The 12,665-nt window shown below is 38.6% G+C and overlaps 1 long non-coding RNA gene across 1 annotated transcript; it reads right to left on the bottom strand.

The window, feature by feature from the left end:
- Positions 1-4,779: 4,779 nt before the first annotated feature.
- On the bottom strand, positions 4,780-7,540 carry LOC110740994. Its single transcript, XR_002516466.2, has 2 exons — positions 7,129-7,540; positions 4,780-5,199 (listed from the first exon to the last, which is right to left on the bottom strand). It is a non-coding gene; the product is annotated as an uncharacterized LOC110740994 (long non-coding RNA).
- Between the last annotated feature and the right edge of the window lie 5,125 nt (positions 7,541-12,665).

Below are 12,665 nucleotides of genomic sequence, written 5' to 3'. Positions count from 1 at the left end.
CCTGGAAAACAACCTAGGCAATACCATTCAAGACACAGGCACTGTCCATAATGAAGATGAGAAAAGCAATTGCAACCAAAGCAAAAACTGACAAATAGGATCAAATTAAACTAAAGAGCTTCTGCACAGCAAAATAAACTATCATCAGAGTAAATAGACAACCTACAGAATGAAAGAACATTTCTGCAAATGATGCATCTGACAAAGGTCTAATATCCAGCATCTATAAGGAACTTAAACAAATTTACAATTAAAACAAAAAACAAACAACCCCATAAAAAAGTGGGAAAAGGACATGAACAGACACTTTTCAAAAGAAGACATACATGTGACCAACAAATATATGAAAAAAAACTCAATATCACTGATCATGAGAGTAATGCAAATCAAAACCACAATGAGATATCATCTCACACCAGTCAGAATGGCTATTACTAAAAAGTCAAAAAATAGCAGACACTGGTGAGGTTGTGGGAAAAAAGGAACACTTATACACTGTTGGTAAGAGTGTAAATTAGTTCAACCATTGTAGAAGACAGTGTGGCTATTCCTCAAAGACCTAAGACAGAAATACTATTGAACCCAGAAATCCCATTACTGGGTATATACCCAAAGGCATATAAATCATTCTGTTATAAAGACAGATGTAGTGTATGTTCATTACAGCATTATTCACAATAGCAAAGGCATGGAATCAACTTAAATGCCCATCAATGATAGACTGAATGAAGATAGTGTGGCACATATATACCATGGAATACTATGCAGCCAAAGAAAGAATGAGATCCTTGGAAGGGACTTGGATGGAGCTGCAGGCCATTATCCTTAACAAACTAAAACAGGAACAAAAAAACAAATACCGCATGTTCTCACTTATAAGTGAGAGTTACATGATGAAAACACATGGATACACAGAGGAGAGCAGCACACACTGGGGCCTATCTGAGGATGGAGGGTGGGAGGAGGGAGAGTCTCAGGAAAAATAACTAATGGGTACTAGGCTTAATACCTGGGTGATGAAATAATCTGTACAACAAACCTCTGTGACACAACTTTACCTATGTAACAAACCTGCACGGATACCCCCGAACTTAAAAGGTTTTAAAAAAAATTTTTTTTCACATTTTTTTATTTGGAGGATGTTCGTACTTTGTTTGGTTTTATCTAGTTGATTGCTCTAGTAAACTCTGTTTCTTTGAGGCACAAATATAGCGTTTTTGAGATAGCTTATGTTTCTAAGATATTTCTCACTTGTGTTAACATTAACGATGTTACAGGAATTGCCTGAGGCACCCTGCCCATGTACAAGTTATCTTTCAGGAAAATTTTGCCAAAATGGGCATCAGAGCAGACAAGGAAAGACAGCCTGAATTACAAGCAATTTTTTAAAAGTGGGGTATAAAGTACCTCACAGACAAAGTACTGTAACTGGTATTATGGACCAGAAATAACAATTATAAAAAAGTGAGAGGCAAAGTATATTCTGTGCTCATAAACATACTGCTGATACAGATGAAAAATCTAAAACCTGAGCTTTTCAGAGTAAATTGCAGTCTTTGAAAAGACAGATCAAATTTGGGAAACTATTAAAACCTAGATTGAAATATCTCTCTTCTATCATCAATTTTGTCACAAGTAATAAAAATCCTCAAGCATCTTTAACTAGAAGTAAATAATCCATTCTCGAGTAGTGGAAATACTGACACGCAAACCAATGCTATTAAAGATTGGACTAAAGAAAGTCCTAGCTCAAAATATACAGGCATAGTAAAACCAAAAGAATAAAGGCTGTATCTTCATAATTACTTTCTTTCTGAGCCAGAAATAATTTGTGACTACTGGCTAATCTAATATATTGCATTTGGATAGTTGTGATATCATCTAAACTTTCAAATACTGCCCATTAAGTTACACAACAAACATAAATATAACAGCTAAGCAGAGTTCTTACCTTCGTAATTTAAGATTTATCTCAGAAGTTATTGCTGAATTGTGGCAAAATTTAGTTGAGAATAGGAATGTTAAATCAAAGAAGAAAATATCATTCTTTTAGTGGGAGGTATAAGAATTTTTTTCAGGGAGGGAGCCACTTTTGTTATGAAAATTCCTACTTGGGTATGAACCTGAAGCAGTAATGCTCACCAAATTTTCTATGGCTTCCCTGTATTTCCAAGCCCTTTAAGGTTAGTGGAGTTATGTTGGGCATCTTCTGGCCAATGAGCTATAAGAAGTGAAACCAGGTGTCACTTTGACATAGAAGCATAGAGGAGCATTTGATGTGTTGAAATGGTGGAGCCCCTGTCAGCCTGGTTCCCTGAGTGGCTCTTTGGAGCAGAGACTCTTAATGACCCATACTGAACATCTATCAAGAGTAGGAAATAAAATTTTGTTGTGATAGCCTCTAGGATTTTAGAGTTAATTTGTTATGAAACATTCATCACACCTATTCTGACTAATACAGATTAGAAGATCAGATCCTGAAAAGTCTGGGTACTCAAAAAATTGATCTATGTGAAGAACGTGGTCTTAGTATAAAAAGGAAAAGAAATGTAAAGAGAAGAATAGGCACAAAATGAAGGGAGGCTGTGAGTTATACAAAGGTATCCTCATCCTATAACTTCCAGATCTTAAGTAAATGCTACAAAAACACAAATGCTTGGTGTCAGTGGATTATCAGTGAAGCAGCTAATCTTTGCATGAGGGTGATACAGGAAGAGATTGGAAACAGCATAGCTGCTCTCAGAAGTAGTACCAAAACAGCATTGGGAAGTAGCAGAAATCATAGGCAAGCTTAAGAGATCTTCATCCCATAAAACAGAGGTTTGAAATCCTCATGTGTCAATTTCAGGGTTAAGGAAGCCTAAGCTTTGTTGTATTGGCTCAGCTATTGGACCACTTCTAACTACAGGAAAAAGTTTTTTATTCAAAAAAAATTTTTTTTCCTTGAATCAATAAAATCCAGTAGTTTATGATCATAGAATCTCAGGATCTCAGGGTTAGAAAGACCATTAAAAGTCACCTATTCTACCTCTTCCTACCCCCACTTTCTAGGATAAACCCAACAGGTAGCTTTTGATCTCTGCTTGGACACGTCCAGGGCAGGATATTCACTCTCTCTCAAAGGAGCACTTTCGATCTCTGCAGAGCTTTGATAGTCTGTAAATTCTCCCTCACATTGAACTGAAGTCTTTCTCCCTATAATTTTTAGTGGCCCACGTTCTACCTCTTGAGGCATATAAAACAAGTCTAATCCCTCTTCCACGAAATGGCCTTCAAATACTTGAAGGCAGCAACAATCATGTCCTCCTTTCTCTGTAAGTTATTTTTGGAAAAGCATTACTCATATTTTTATCACCAAGACTGGGTGTGGTCTGTCCCCTTTTCTTCTACTAATTACTCTGCCCTTCGCAAATGAGTTAGATGGCGGGGAGGGGGAATAAGAGGGAATACAGATCATGTTAATATCAACCAAAGACCTAATTAAGCAAGATTTCTTGTCTGTTCATTACCTCTTCATGAATCTCACCTCAAGGGACCCATTAAGTGGGTGAGAACCAGAGTTGCCTTTTGAGTAGCTCAAGTAAAGGCTGCCCTCATGGTATCATTTGAGACTATACCAGACAGGGCCCTCTGCCTTAAAATGCCAAACTCAACACAAAACATTTGGCTATTATTTCTTTGGATAATTGGGGATTTTCTGATGCACCTCCACAATAACAGTTATGGGTTTTTTGTTGTCGTTGTTGTTGTTGTTTTGGGTTTTTTTGAGACAGAGTCTCTCTCTTGTCTCCCAGGTGGGAGTGCAATGGCATCATCTTGGCTCACTGCAACCTCAGCCTCCTGGGTTTAAGTGATTCTTCTGCCTCAACCTCCTGAGTAGCTGGAATTACAGGCGCATGCCACCACATCTGGCAAATTTTTGTATTTTTATTAGAGACAGGGTTTCACCATGTTGGCCAGGCTGGTCTTGAACTCCTGACCTCAGGTGATCCACCTGCCTCGGCCTCCCAAAGTGCTGGGATTACAGGCATGAACCACTGCACTCAGCCATAATAAAAATTATGAGACAACAGTTCTCTGATTGCAGCCCATTCACCAAGATAAAACGATCCATTCTCATCTGCTAACAACACTGCAGAGTCAAAGTCAAAACTGGTATCACTGACCAGCTATCTTTGAACGGCCGTGCAATTAGGAAACATTTCTCCTCCATACCGTTCTAGCCTCATTTTTAACACCAGCCCCCGATATGTTATGTTCCCCATGTCTTACCAAGATTGCAAACAATTTCCAGATTTATTTTCAGTCCCTGATTTCTACCACTCAGACTGAGCTGGAGGCAGTCTAAGAAACAGACTTCCTGCTGACCCTCCTGCTCCGACTTCTAGGCGTGTCTTTGGTCCAAATTTGGGCCCCTCTTCCTCCCTCACGCAAACGAACTCTTAAAGATTAGTCCACTAAGTCTTCTAGAGATGCCTACACAAGTCTGAATTCTAGGGTAAAAGTGGCTGAGGTTTAAGTTGAGAGTCAGGATGGCAGATTCCTGGCTCTTAAAGGTTTTTAATTTGAAGAAGATGAAATGCATGAATCATACTAGGGTAGAAAGAGTTCACAATAGGTGTTTTGGTGACAAAACACTTGTCCTACATAGCCCAAGGATAAATGCCAATACATATTTAGAATGGAGCAGGGAAATTGAAAATAAATTTGAACCCCCCTAATGTAAGGCTTCTGTTTCATATCCTGGCTCTTACCAACCGAGTGACATTGAGCAAGTTATTTAACCTTTCTGAGCCTTCATTTTCTCACCCAAAAATGGAGATAATATCAATATTGTCTCTATCGCTCCCAACCCCCTTACTGTTTATTAAGAATTACATGAGATAAAATATACAACTAGCACAGTGCCTGGTACAAAATAAGGAGTCAGTTGTTACTATTAGCTCTTCTTCCCCCACCAGCTCAGCTCCTCTCCTCTTCCTTATTCAGGAAATACAGAAATATATGGATTCACCGTAGAAGCTGGACCCACCTCCTCAGATGCAGCAGATGGACTGACCCACTCTGTAATGGCCCAGGATGGGGCAGGTGTTCTCCTGCAGGATGACTAAGAATGTGAGCCTCAGAATGAAATGTAAGAACATCAGGCTCCATGAGGACTGGCTGCAGCCACAAACCGCAGGTCAGTTTTCACAGGTGCTGGTAGGAAGAGAGAGGGGTTTGCGATTTTTTTTTCACCCAGATGGAAACATGCACTCATTAAAAAAAAAAAAAAAAAAAAAAAAAAAAAAAAAAAAAAAGGTGCCTGTGCACGTAGTGCATCTCTTTGTCTTTTTATTCAAGAAAGCCAGTACCTTTTACTAAATGATGACAAAATAATAAAAATATCCAACAGTGGAGGAAGATGCAGCATCAGCTTGGCGTGGTATAACACGAAACAATATATCCTTAGATAAGAAGCACTTGATCTAAATGTATATAGAAGCCAATAAATAAGTATCCAATATGGAAAAGAGACGAGGTAAAAGTTTTAAGCCATATCTTCCTTATTTGCCATTTTCCCCAGTGTACCTGAAAAAAGGGAAGTTTTTTTTTTTTTTTTTTTTTTTTTAGTAAGTAAAGCCAGGGTTCCGCCTAGCCCCTCTACCCCGAAGCATCTTGCTAGGGAACAGCAAGGCATTAATTCAGAGGGGAGGCTGCCACCTACTGGGCCACCAATAACATCCTTCAACATTTTTTGTTGGCCTTTCCCGGTCTCCCCTTAACAATCTCGATTCGACCTGAAGCTACTTTGTTAGTGACGGTGACAACAGCATAGGCCAAGGTACTACTATATAGAAACTTAAAAGCAGTGGCATAAATTAATCATACGACAACGTCTTACAAACTTTGCAGCAACAAATTTTTTCTTTCAGCCACAGAGACCCAAATTCAAATGGAAAAAGAAACCTTTCTCTGAATTTCTCTGTTGTTTTCTGAGGACAAAGTGCTTTAATAGTCGGTAAGTGCTGCTAATTGCTCCCCAGACAGCCCTAATCTAGCCATTTCCTCCCTGCCTTTTACTCCATAAATCCTTCAGAAAACTAATATATTGGTTAGCATTACCCAGAAGTACCCACTGGATTCGATTGGTTTACATGTTATAAATAGTTTCGCTACATCCACCCATTTGAAAGAGCCTATTTCTTTTTTTGATAAATCTTTTATTATTGATGCTCAAAATAACTTCAGGCTTATCGTTATACTGCCAAGATCAACCACCAAATGATCTTTCTTTTCTTTGTCTTTCATTTTTGTTTTTAGAACCAACTGCCTGTACTCAATGGCAACCATAAAATATGAAATCTCTACCTCCAACCAGTTGTATGCCTTTGGACAGTTCGTTATGCCTTGAATTTTTTGTTTATGAAACAGGAATAAGAAACCTGCCTTATAGCAGACTTATAATAATAATAGTGGCTATACTTAATAAGTGTGCATGTCACTGCTCTATCATGATAAAGCACTTTCTCTTCTTCCAAATCCTCCAACAACCCTGTCTATGAGGCAGGCATCAATCACCCTATAGAAGAAATTAGAGATTAACCTAAGGTCAACCAAGGAGTTGGATTCACACTAGGAAACTCCATTCAGTGCCAGGGCTATTTCTACTGCCTCCTGCTGTTGCTTTTGAGCAATAGATGGAGTTATATATATTAATGCATTCAATAAAGATACAACTACATGCAAATTCACATTTCATAAAGAATAAATACTACCGTTTGAAATGATAACTTGGAATAACTGGCCTCCAATGAATACTCAGTACTGTGAGATTTGGAAATATTTGCCTGTACAAGCAGGCAAGCAAGACTGACAAATAGGTAGGTAGGTAGATGGATAGATAGATAGACAGATAGAGAGGTGATAGATAGATGGATGGATGGATAGATAGATAGATAGATAGATAGATAGATAGATAAAAGAGCTCTTCTTTTCTGGTTCTTTTTCATTTCAGGCTTTTTCCCCCTGCATGTTTGCAGATTGCTTAATTACTTCATTGGGCTTTGGAACTCATACATTACAGATACATGATCATCCAAGTCATTACCTGCATATTTTCCCATTAAGAATAATTATAGCTCTTACCATCACTGCCCACGTACTTATGTCCTGCAGGCCTGGGCACACTGAAGTAATCATCTTTCGAAAATGATCTTGATGGGCAAGTGTTGTGTGTACAATCAGCAATAAGCAAGATGAGGTGGGAAGATTTCCATCTCTTCCATTATTGAGCGGCTCAAAAATCACATTCCCATTATTTCATCACAGTGCCATGCAGGACACTAAGATGGTTTTTGTTCTCCTGGAAAGCGGGTTAGTGCTAAGTGTGGAAATGAGACCCATGGGATGCTGGATTGTATCAGTCTCTCCATGGATTATCTTTCCAAGCACGCACACATCACCCATTTCCCGGCTCAATTTCATTGTCTACAAAATGGGATTTATAAGATACTTTAAAAATGTCTGATCATCAAATATGAGGTGGAACAGTCTTACAGATGGCAGCATAGCTTTTTTTTTTTTTTTTTTTTTTTTTTTGAGATGGAGTCTCACCGTGTTGTCTAGACTGGAGTGCAGTGGCGTGATCTTGGCTTACTGCAGCCTCTGCCTCCTGGGTTCAAGTGATTCTCCTGCCTCAGCCTCCCAAGTAGCTGGGATTACAGGCATCTGCCACCACATACAGCTAATTTTTTGTAGTTTTAGTAGAAATGGGGTTTCACCATGTTGACCAGGCTGGTCTTGAACTCCTGACCTCAGGTGATCCACCCGCCTTGGTCTCCCAAAGTGCTGGGATTACAAGCTTGACCCACTGCGCCTGGCCAGCATAGCTTTTTATACTGATGAAGAGTCCACACTCTGGGATTCTGGCTTCTCCACTTCACCAACTCTATAACCTTGGGCATGTTACTTAACCTCTTGAAGCCTCAGTTTCCACATCTGTAAAGAAGAGGTAGTTAATAGTCCATTCCCATAAGAGATTCAGTGAGATCTTCCTTGTAAGGCACTTTGTCTAGTGCCTGGTACAGATGATTGTCCAGCCAACATTAGCTAATATTATTATTATCAAGATGAAACTGAAAGACTCTAGGGCTGTTCAACAGAGCTCAGGCAACACATCTAAATTAAAAACATTAACTGTCTGCCCGATAATCATTGAAAGCCATTGTGAAGGGGTCACATGTTCTTTTAATCAGTGAATCATGAATGAGTTCAATTTCAAAGGTAAAAGACAAGCTAGCAGATGTTTGAAAAAATAGTAGAGTATACCCAAGAAAAAAGTATTTCAATAACTGGTTCGTGAATAATCTCCAACTGGTTGTAATTAATTATTCTTAAGTTTAAAAAAGTTTTCTGTTTTATTTCCACACAGACAAAAAGCATTCACTGTTAAATTTTTTAGCTTTTAAATAAGCAGTGAAGAGTTTCCAAAGAGCCATTAAAATTGCCCATTTCCAACTAGAAAGAAGGCTTAATATTTGTTGTAAGTCATTCTGCTAGCTTTCATCCAGGTTCTCTCTTACAACAACTTCCATATATAACAAATAATGATTTTGTATACACATTCTTCCCTTATACTGCTTTTCGCTAAGCCATATCTAGTAAATACCTTTCTATATCAGTTGATATTCCTTGTCATCTTCTTAATGGCTACATATAGCCATTAATATATAATGTAATTTAACCAAGTTTTTATTGTTGATTATTTAGGTTTGTTCCCAAATGGTTGTCATGAATATCCATGTAGCTCTTTGGATAAATTTCTAAAAGTGAGTTTCCTAGATCAATAAGAGCACACTTTTTCCCCACAATTGATTTTTAAACCCCATACTTTTTAATTGGTTTGTACACGTAGACACGTCCTCATCTTAACTAGAATTTGGTGTCCCCACTGGAATAACGTGTGTGCTTCTTCTGTGACAGACTGTCTTTGAAGCAGGTTCTACTGGTGCTACTTGGCCAAGCTGCGAGTAGCAAATGGCCAAGGGCTCTGAACACAGTGTCTACCTGGGCCTCAGTAGACTAAACATGTCACATTTGTAACCTTCTTGGCTGTGCTCCCCATAGCTGGGGAGCCACTCTACCCAACTGAATATAATTATTTAAGGGTCTGAGTTGCTTGACTTTCCGGGACACATTTAGTGTCATTGATTTGACAGACTGTGTTCAAAATGGTTTAGAAAATTCAACCATTCTTTTTTTCTTTTTTTTTACATGGAGTTTCGCTCTTGTTGCCCAGGTTGGAGTGCAACACCGCAATCTTAGCTCACAGCAACCTCTGCTTCCCGGGTTCAAGAGATTCTCCTGCCTCGGCCTCCCGAGAAGCTGGGATTACAGGCATGCGCCACCATGCCCAGCTAATTTTGTATTTTTAGTAGAGACGGGGTTTCTCCATGTTGTTCAGGCTGGTCTCGAACTCCCAACCTCAGGTAATCCGCCTGCCTCAGCCTCCCAAAGTGCTGGGATTACAGGCGTGAGCCACAGCGCCCAGCCTCAACCATTCTTTTAGAAAGTTATTTGAAATATAAGCTTGTTTATACTCTGTAGAATATCTCCAGAAGGATATGCAAGCAACCGGGGACAGGATTTGCCTCTGACTAGGGGAAGAGAGAATAACAGAAGTGGGTGAAAGACTTACTTTTCACTGTATTCTTTTGCACTGTTTTAATTTCTTACATGTACAGGTTTAATTTCTTACCTTTTTCAAAAGGGAAATTATTAAGCAAGAAAGATTAAGCCCAAAAGAAACAATGCATGCATGTAGATGTTTTCTCACTGTCAACTACTGGATTAGTAAAACATAAGCAATAGTAAAGCAATTGAACAACTTTACCAAAAGGGTATGGTCTGGTAGTGAAGAATGAAAGCTCTGGAAGTCAGACAGTCTGCCAGGGTCCATAATGCAGGTCTGTTACTTACCAGTTATGTGATCTTGGACAATTACTAAACCACTCTGTATATCAGTTTCCTCATGGGACTAATAATGGTACCTACTTCATAGTTAATTGTATTAAATGAGTGAATAGTGGTGATTCTAAATTTGCAAATTGCTGCAAGTCTTTGTGAGAATATGTGACTCAAACTACTTCACATCAATATGGCCTATGAATAGATTTTTAAAGTCATTATATTTGGGGGGTTTAGTTTTATGTTTTGTGTGTGTGTGTGTGTGTGTGACTTTGTTTCTTTTTTGAGCATACAGGTACAGTGGTTAAACACATGGCAAAAGAAAACCTGCAGTATCCATTCAATTTGATTATGTCTTAAAGAACTATATTTTTGAGAAAGGTGTTTTGAAATCAGTATTTGCCTAAGGAAACCATTCACAAGATAAGAGGGCATTAAATATTCTGGAAAACATTCTAATCCCATTCACTCTGAATAATGTGCTCAGTCACTGGAAATGTATTGCTGGCAAAGCAGGTGATACGGTGACAGGGACAAGTAGACTCTGCTGTCACACAAGCCTAGATACATTCTTTTGCCCAACACTTTACTGAACATGATAAACAGAGTGCTGTTATGCCTGTTTTATGGGTGACCCCTGCTTCCCTATTTCAATATGGCTCTTCCCAAGCTGCCAAATCATCAGAATGGCATCTTCACTACAGGGTTTTAGGTTCAAGCCATCTCAAACTCAGGTAAACAAATTTAAAGGATGAAAGTACACAAGACTTCTAACATTCATGAGGACTCTATTCTGGAGACTTCATAGATTCAGCACTGTGTCTCTCCCACAATAGGTATCCAGTAAGCGTTGATTGAGTGAGTCCTCAAATTCATTATGTGGATATCACATAGTATTTCCCCACAAATGCAGGCCAATCTCAAATGCCCTGGATATGCCACACCTTCAGGCATCACAAGGCTGTTTTGTTTGGTGCAGAGTCCTTCCCCCACTGCTTATTTGGTTGCCATAGATGATTCAGACAGAGCAAAGGGTAAGACTTATGTCCAAACAATAAAGTCTACTTAGAAAACATTTTCCTTTTATAAACATAGTTTATGTTAAGCTTAGAATTCTGACTCTCAGGACACCGTATAATAACAGCTTTAAAAACAAAATGAATATTTGTTTGCTTCATATTACTAAATTATTCAAAATCCAAAAAGTTTGAAAAAGTGGGCCCCATGATGAATGATCTGATAGACCATCTAAAACCAGAGACAAATGTCTGTCCTGCCTTCCTTGGATGACATGAGCAGTGTCCAGTTTGTCTGGGCAGGACAGGAGGAAGTGATGATCAACATTGTCCTGTGCACCACAGTGTTCAGTAGTCCTCTGTGGAATACACATTTTCTTTGAACAGTGATATAACTGCATGACATAACTTTGAAGAAAGAACATTTAGAATGTGTGTTTTTCTGTGGGTTTGGTTTTTTGTTTGTTTGTTTGTTGTTTTTTGTTTTTTTTTGAAGGAGTCTCACTGTCACCAGGCTGGAGTGCAGCAGTGCAATCTCGGCTCACTGCAAACTCCGCCTCCCGGGTTCAAGCAATTCTCCTGCCTCATCCTCCCGAGTAGCTGGGATTACAGGCACACGCCACCACACCTGGCTAAATTTTGCATTTTTTAGTAGAGACGGGGTTTCACCATGTTGGCCAGGATAGTCTCAATCTCTTGACCTCGTGATCCGCCCGCCTCAGCCTCCCAAAGTGCTGGGATTACAAATGTAAGCCACCATGCCTGGCCTAGAATGTTTTATAAATGTTTTGAGCAAAGATTGAAATAACTATATTTAAACCACCTAAATTAGAATTTACCAAGACACCAGATCCAGATATTTTAAGAGCAATATTGTGGTGAAACACTTAGACACTGAGGGATGGGATAATGTGATTTTCTTGTCAGTGGTCACAAGCTATATGGCATTACATTGTTAAATTTCCCCCAGAGACAGGGAACAGCTAAGTTCCTGGAATACAATCTGTCTTGTTAATATTAAAACTGATGGTCATGGCTCTTTGGGGCTTGTAGATATTTTAATTATAGTATATTCGCTTTATAATTTTAACTGAGGTTATTTTATAAACATTTTTAACATATCATTATTAATAGGTCGAAGAAAGAAATTTATTTAAGTGAGCAGATGGGAAATAAATCTTCATTGTCTCCTTGGTCTGCTAGTTTACATTTAAAACATCACGTGTTTTCTGAAAAGCTTTTGGAGGCATATACTCTCGTTATTGTCCTGCAGTGAGTCATCACTTAGTCCGAAACACGCAATATATCTGTCTTACCCACTAACTGGTGTCCTACTCCAATTCCCACAAATTAACTCAAAATATGTTACTTTTACACAAACAAAGCATTATTTTAACATTCTTATGCTTTAAATCTCCAACTAATATTTTTCTTTCACCAATATTTATTGAAAACCTGTTATATACCCAATGCTGTGTTACTCAATTATATTTTTTAGTTTCCCAAATATATCTGAAACTTCTAATATAAAAATTCTCAAAACTGAGAATTTGTAAGAAGAGCCTCAGGGTCAGAGGGTAAAAATATGAGACTGTGGACTTTCATCCCAGCTATGCCAACAATCCATAGTATGGGACAGAAGCCATTGCATATCTCTGTGCCTCTGTTTCTCCACCTGCAAGAGAGTAGTAAGTAATTTTA

The sequence above is a fragment of the Papio anubis genome, chromosome 10 (genome assembly GCF_008728515.1).
Source record: "Papio anubis isolate 15944 chromosome 10, Panubis1.0, whole genome shotgun sequence".
NCBI classification, from domain to species: Eukaryota; Metazoa; Chordata; class Mammalia; order Primates; family Cercopithecidae; genus Papio; species Papio anubis.
This window is presented reverse-complemented; position numbering and strand designations above follow the sequence as displayed.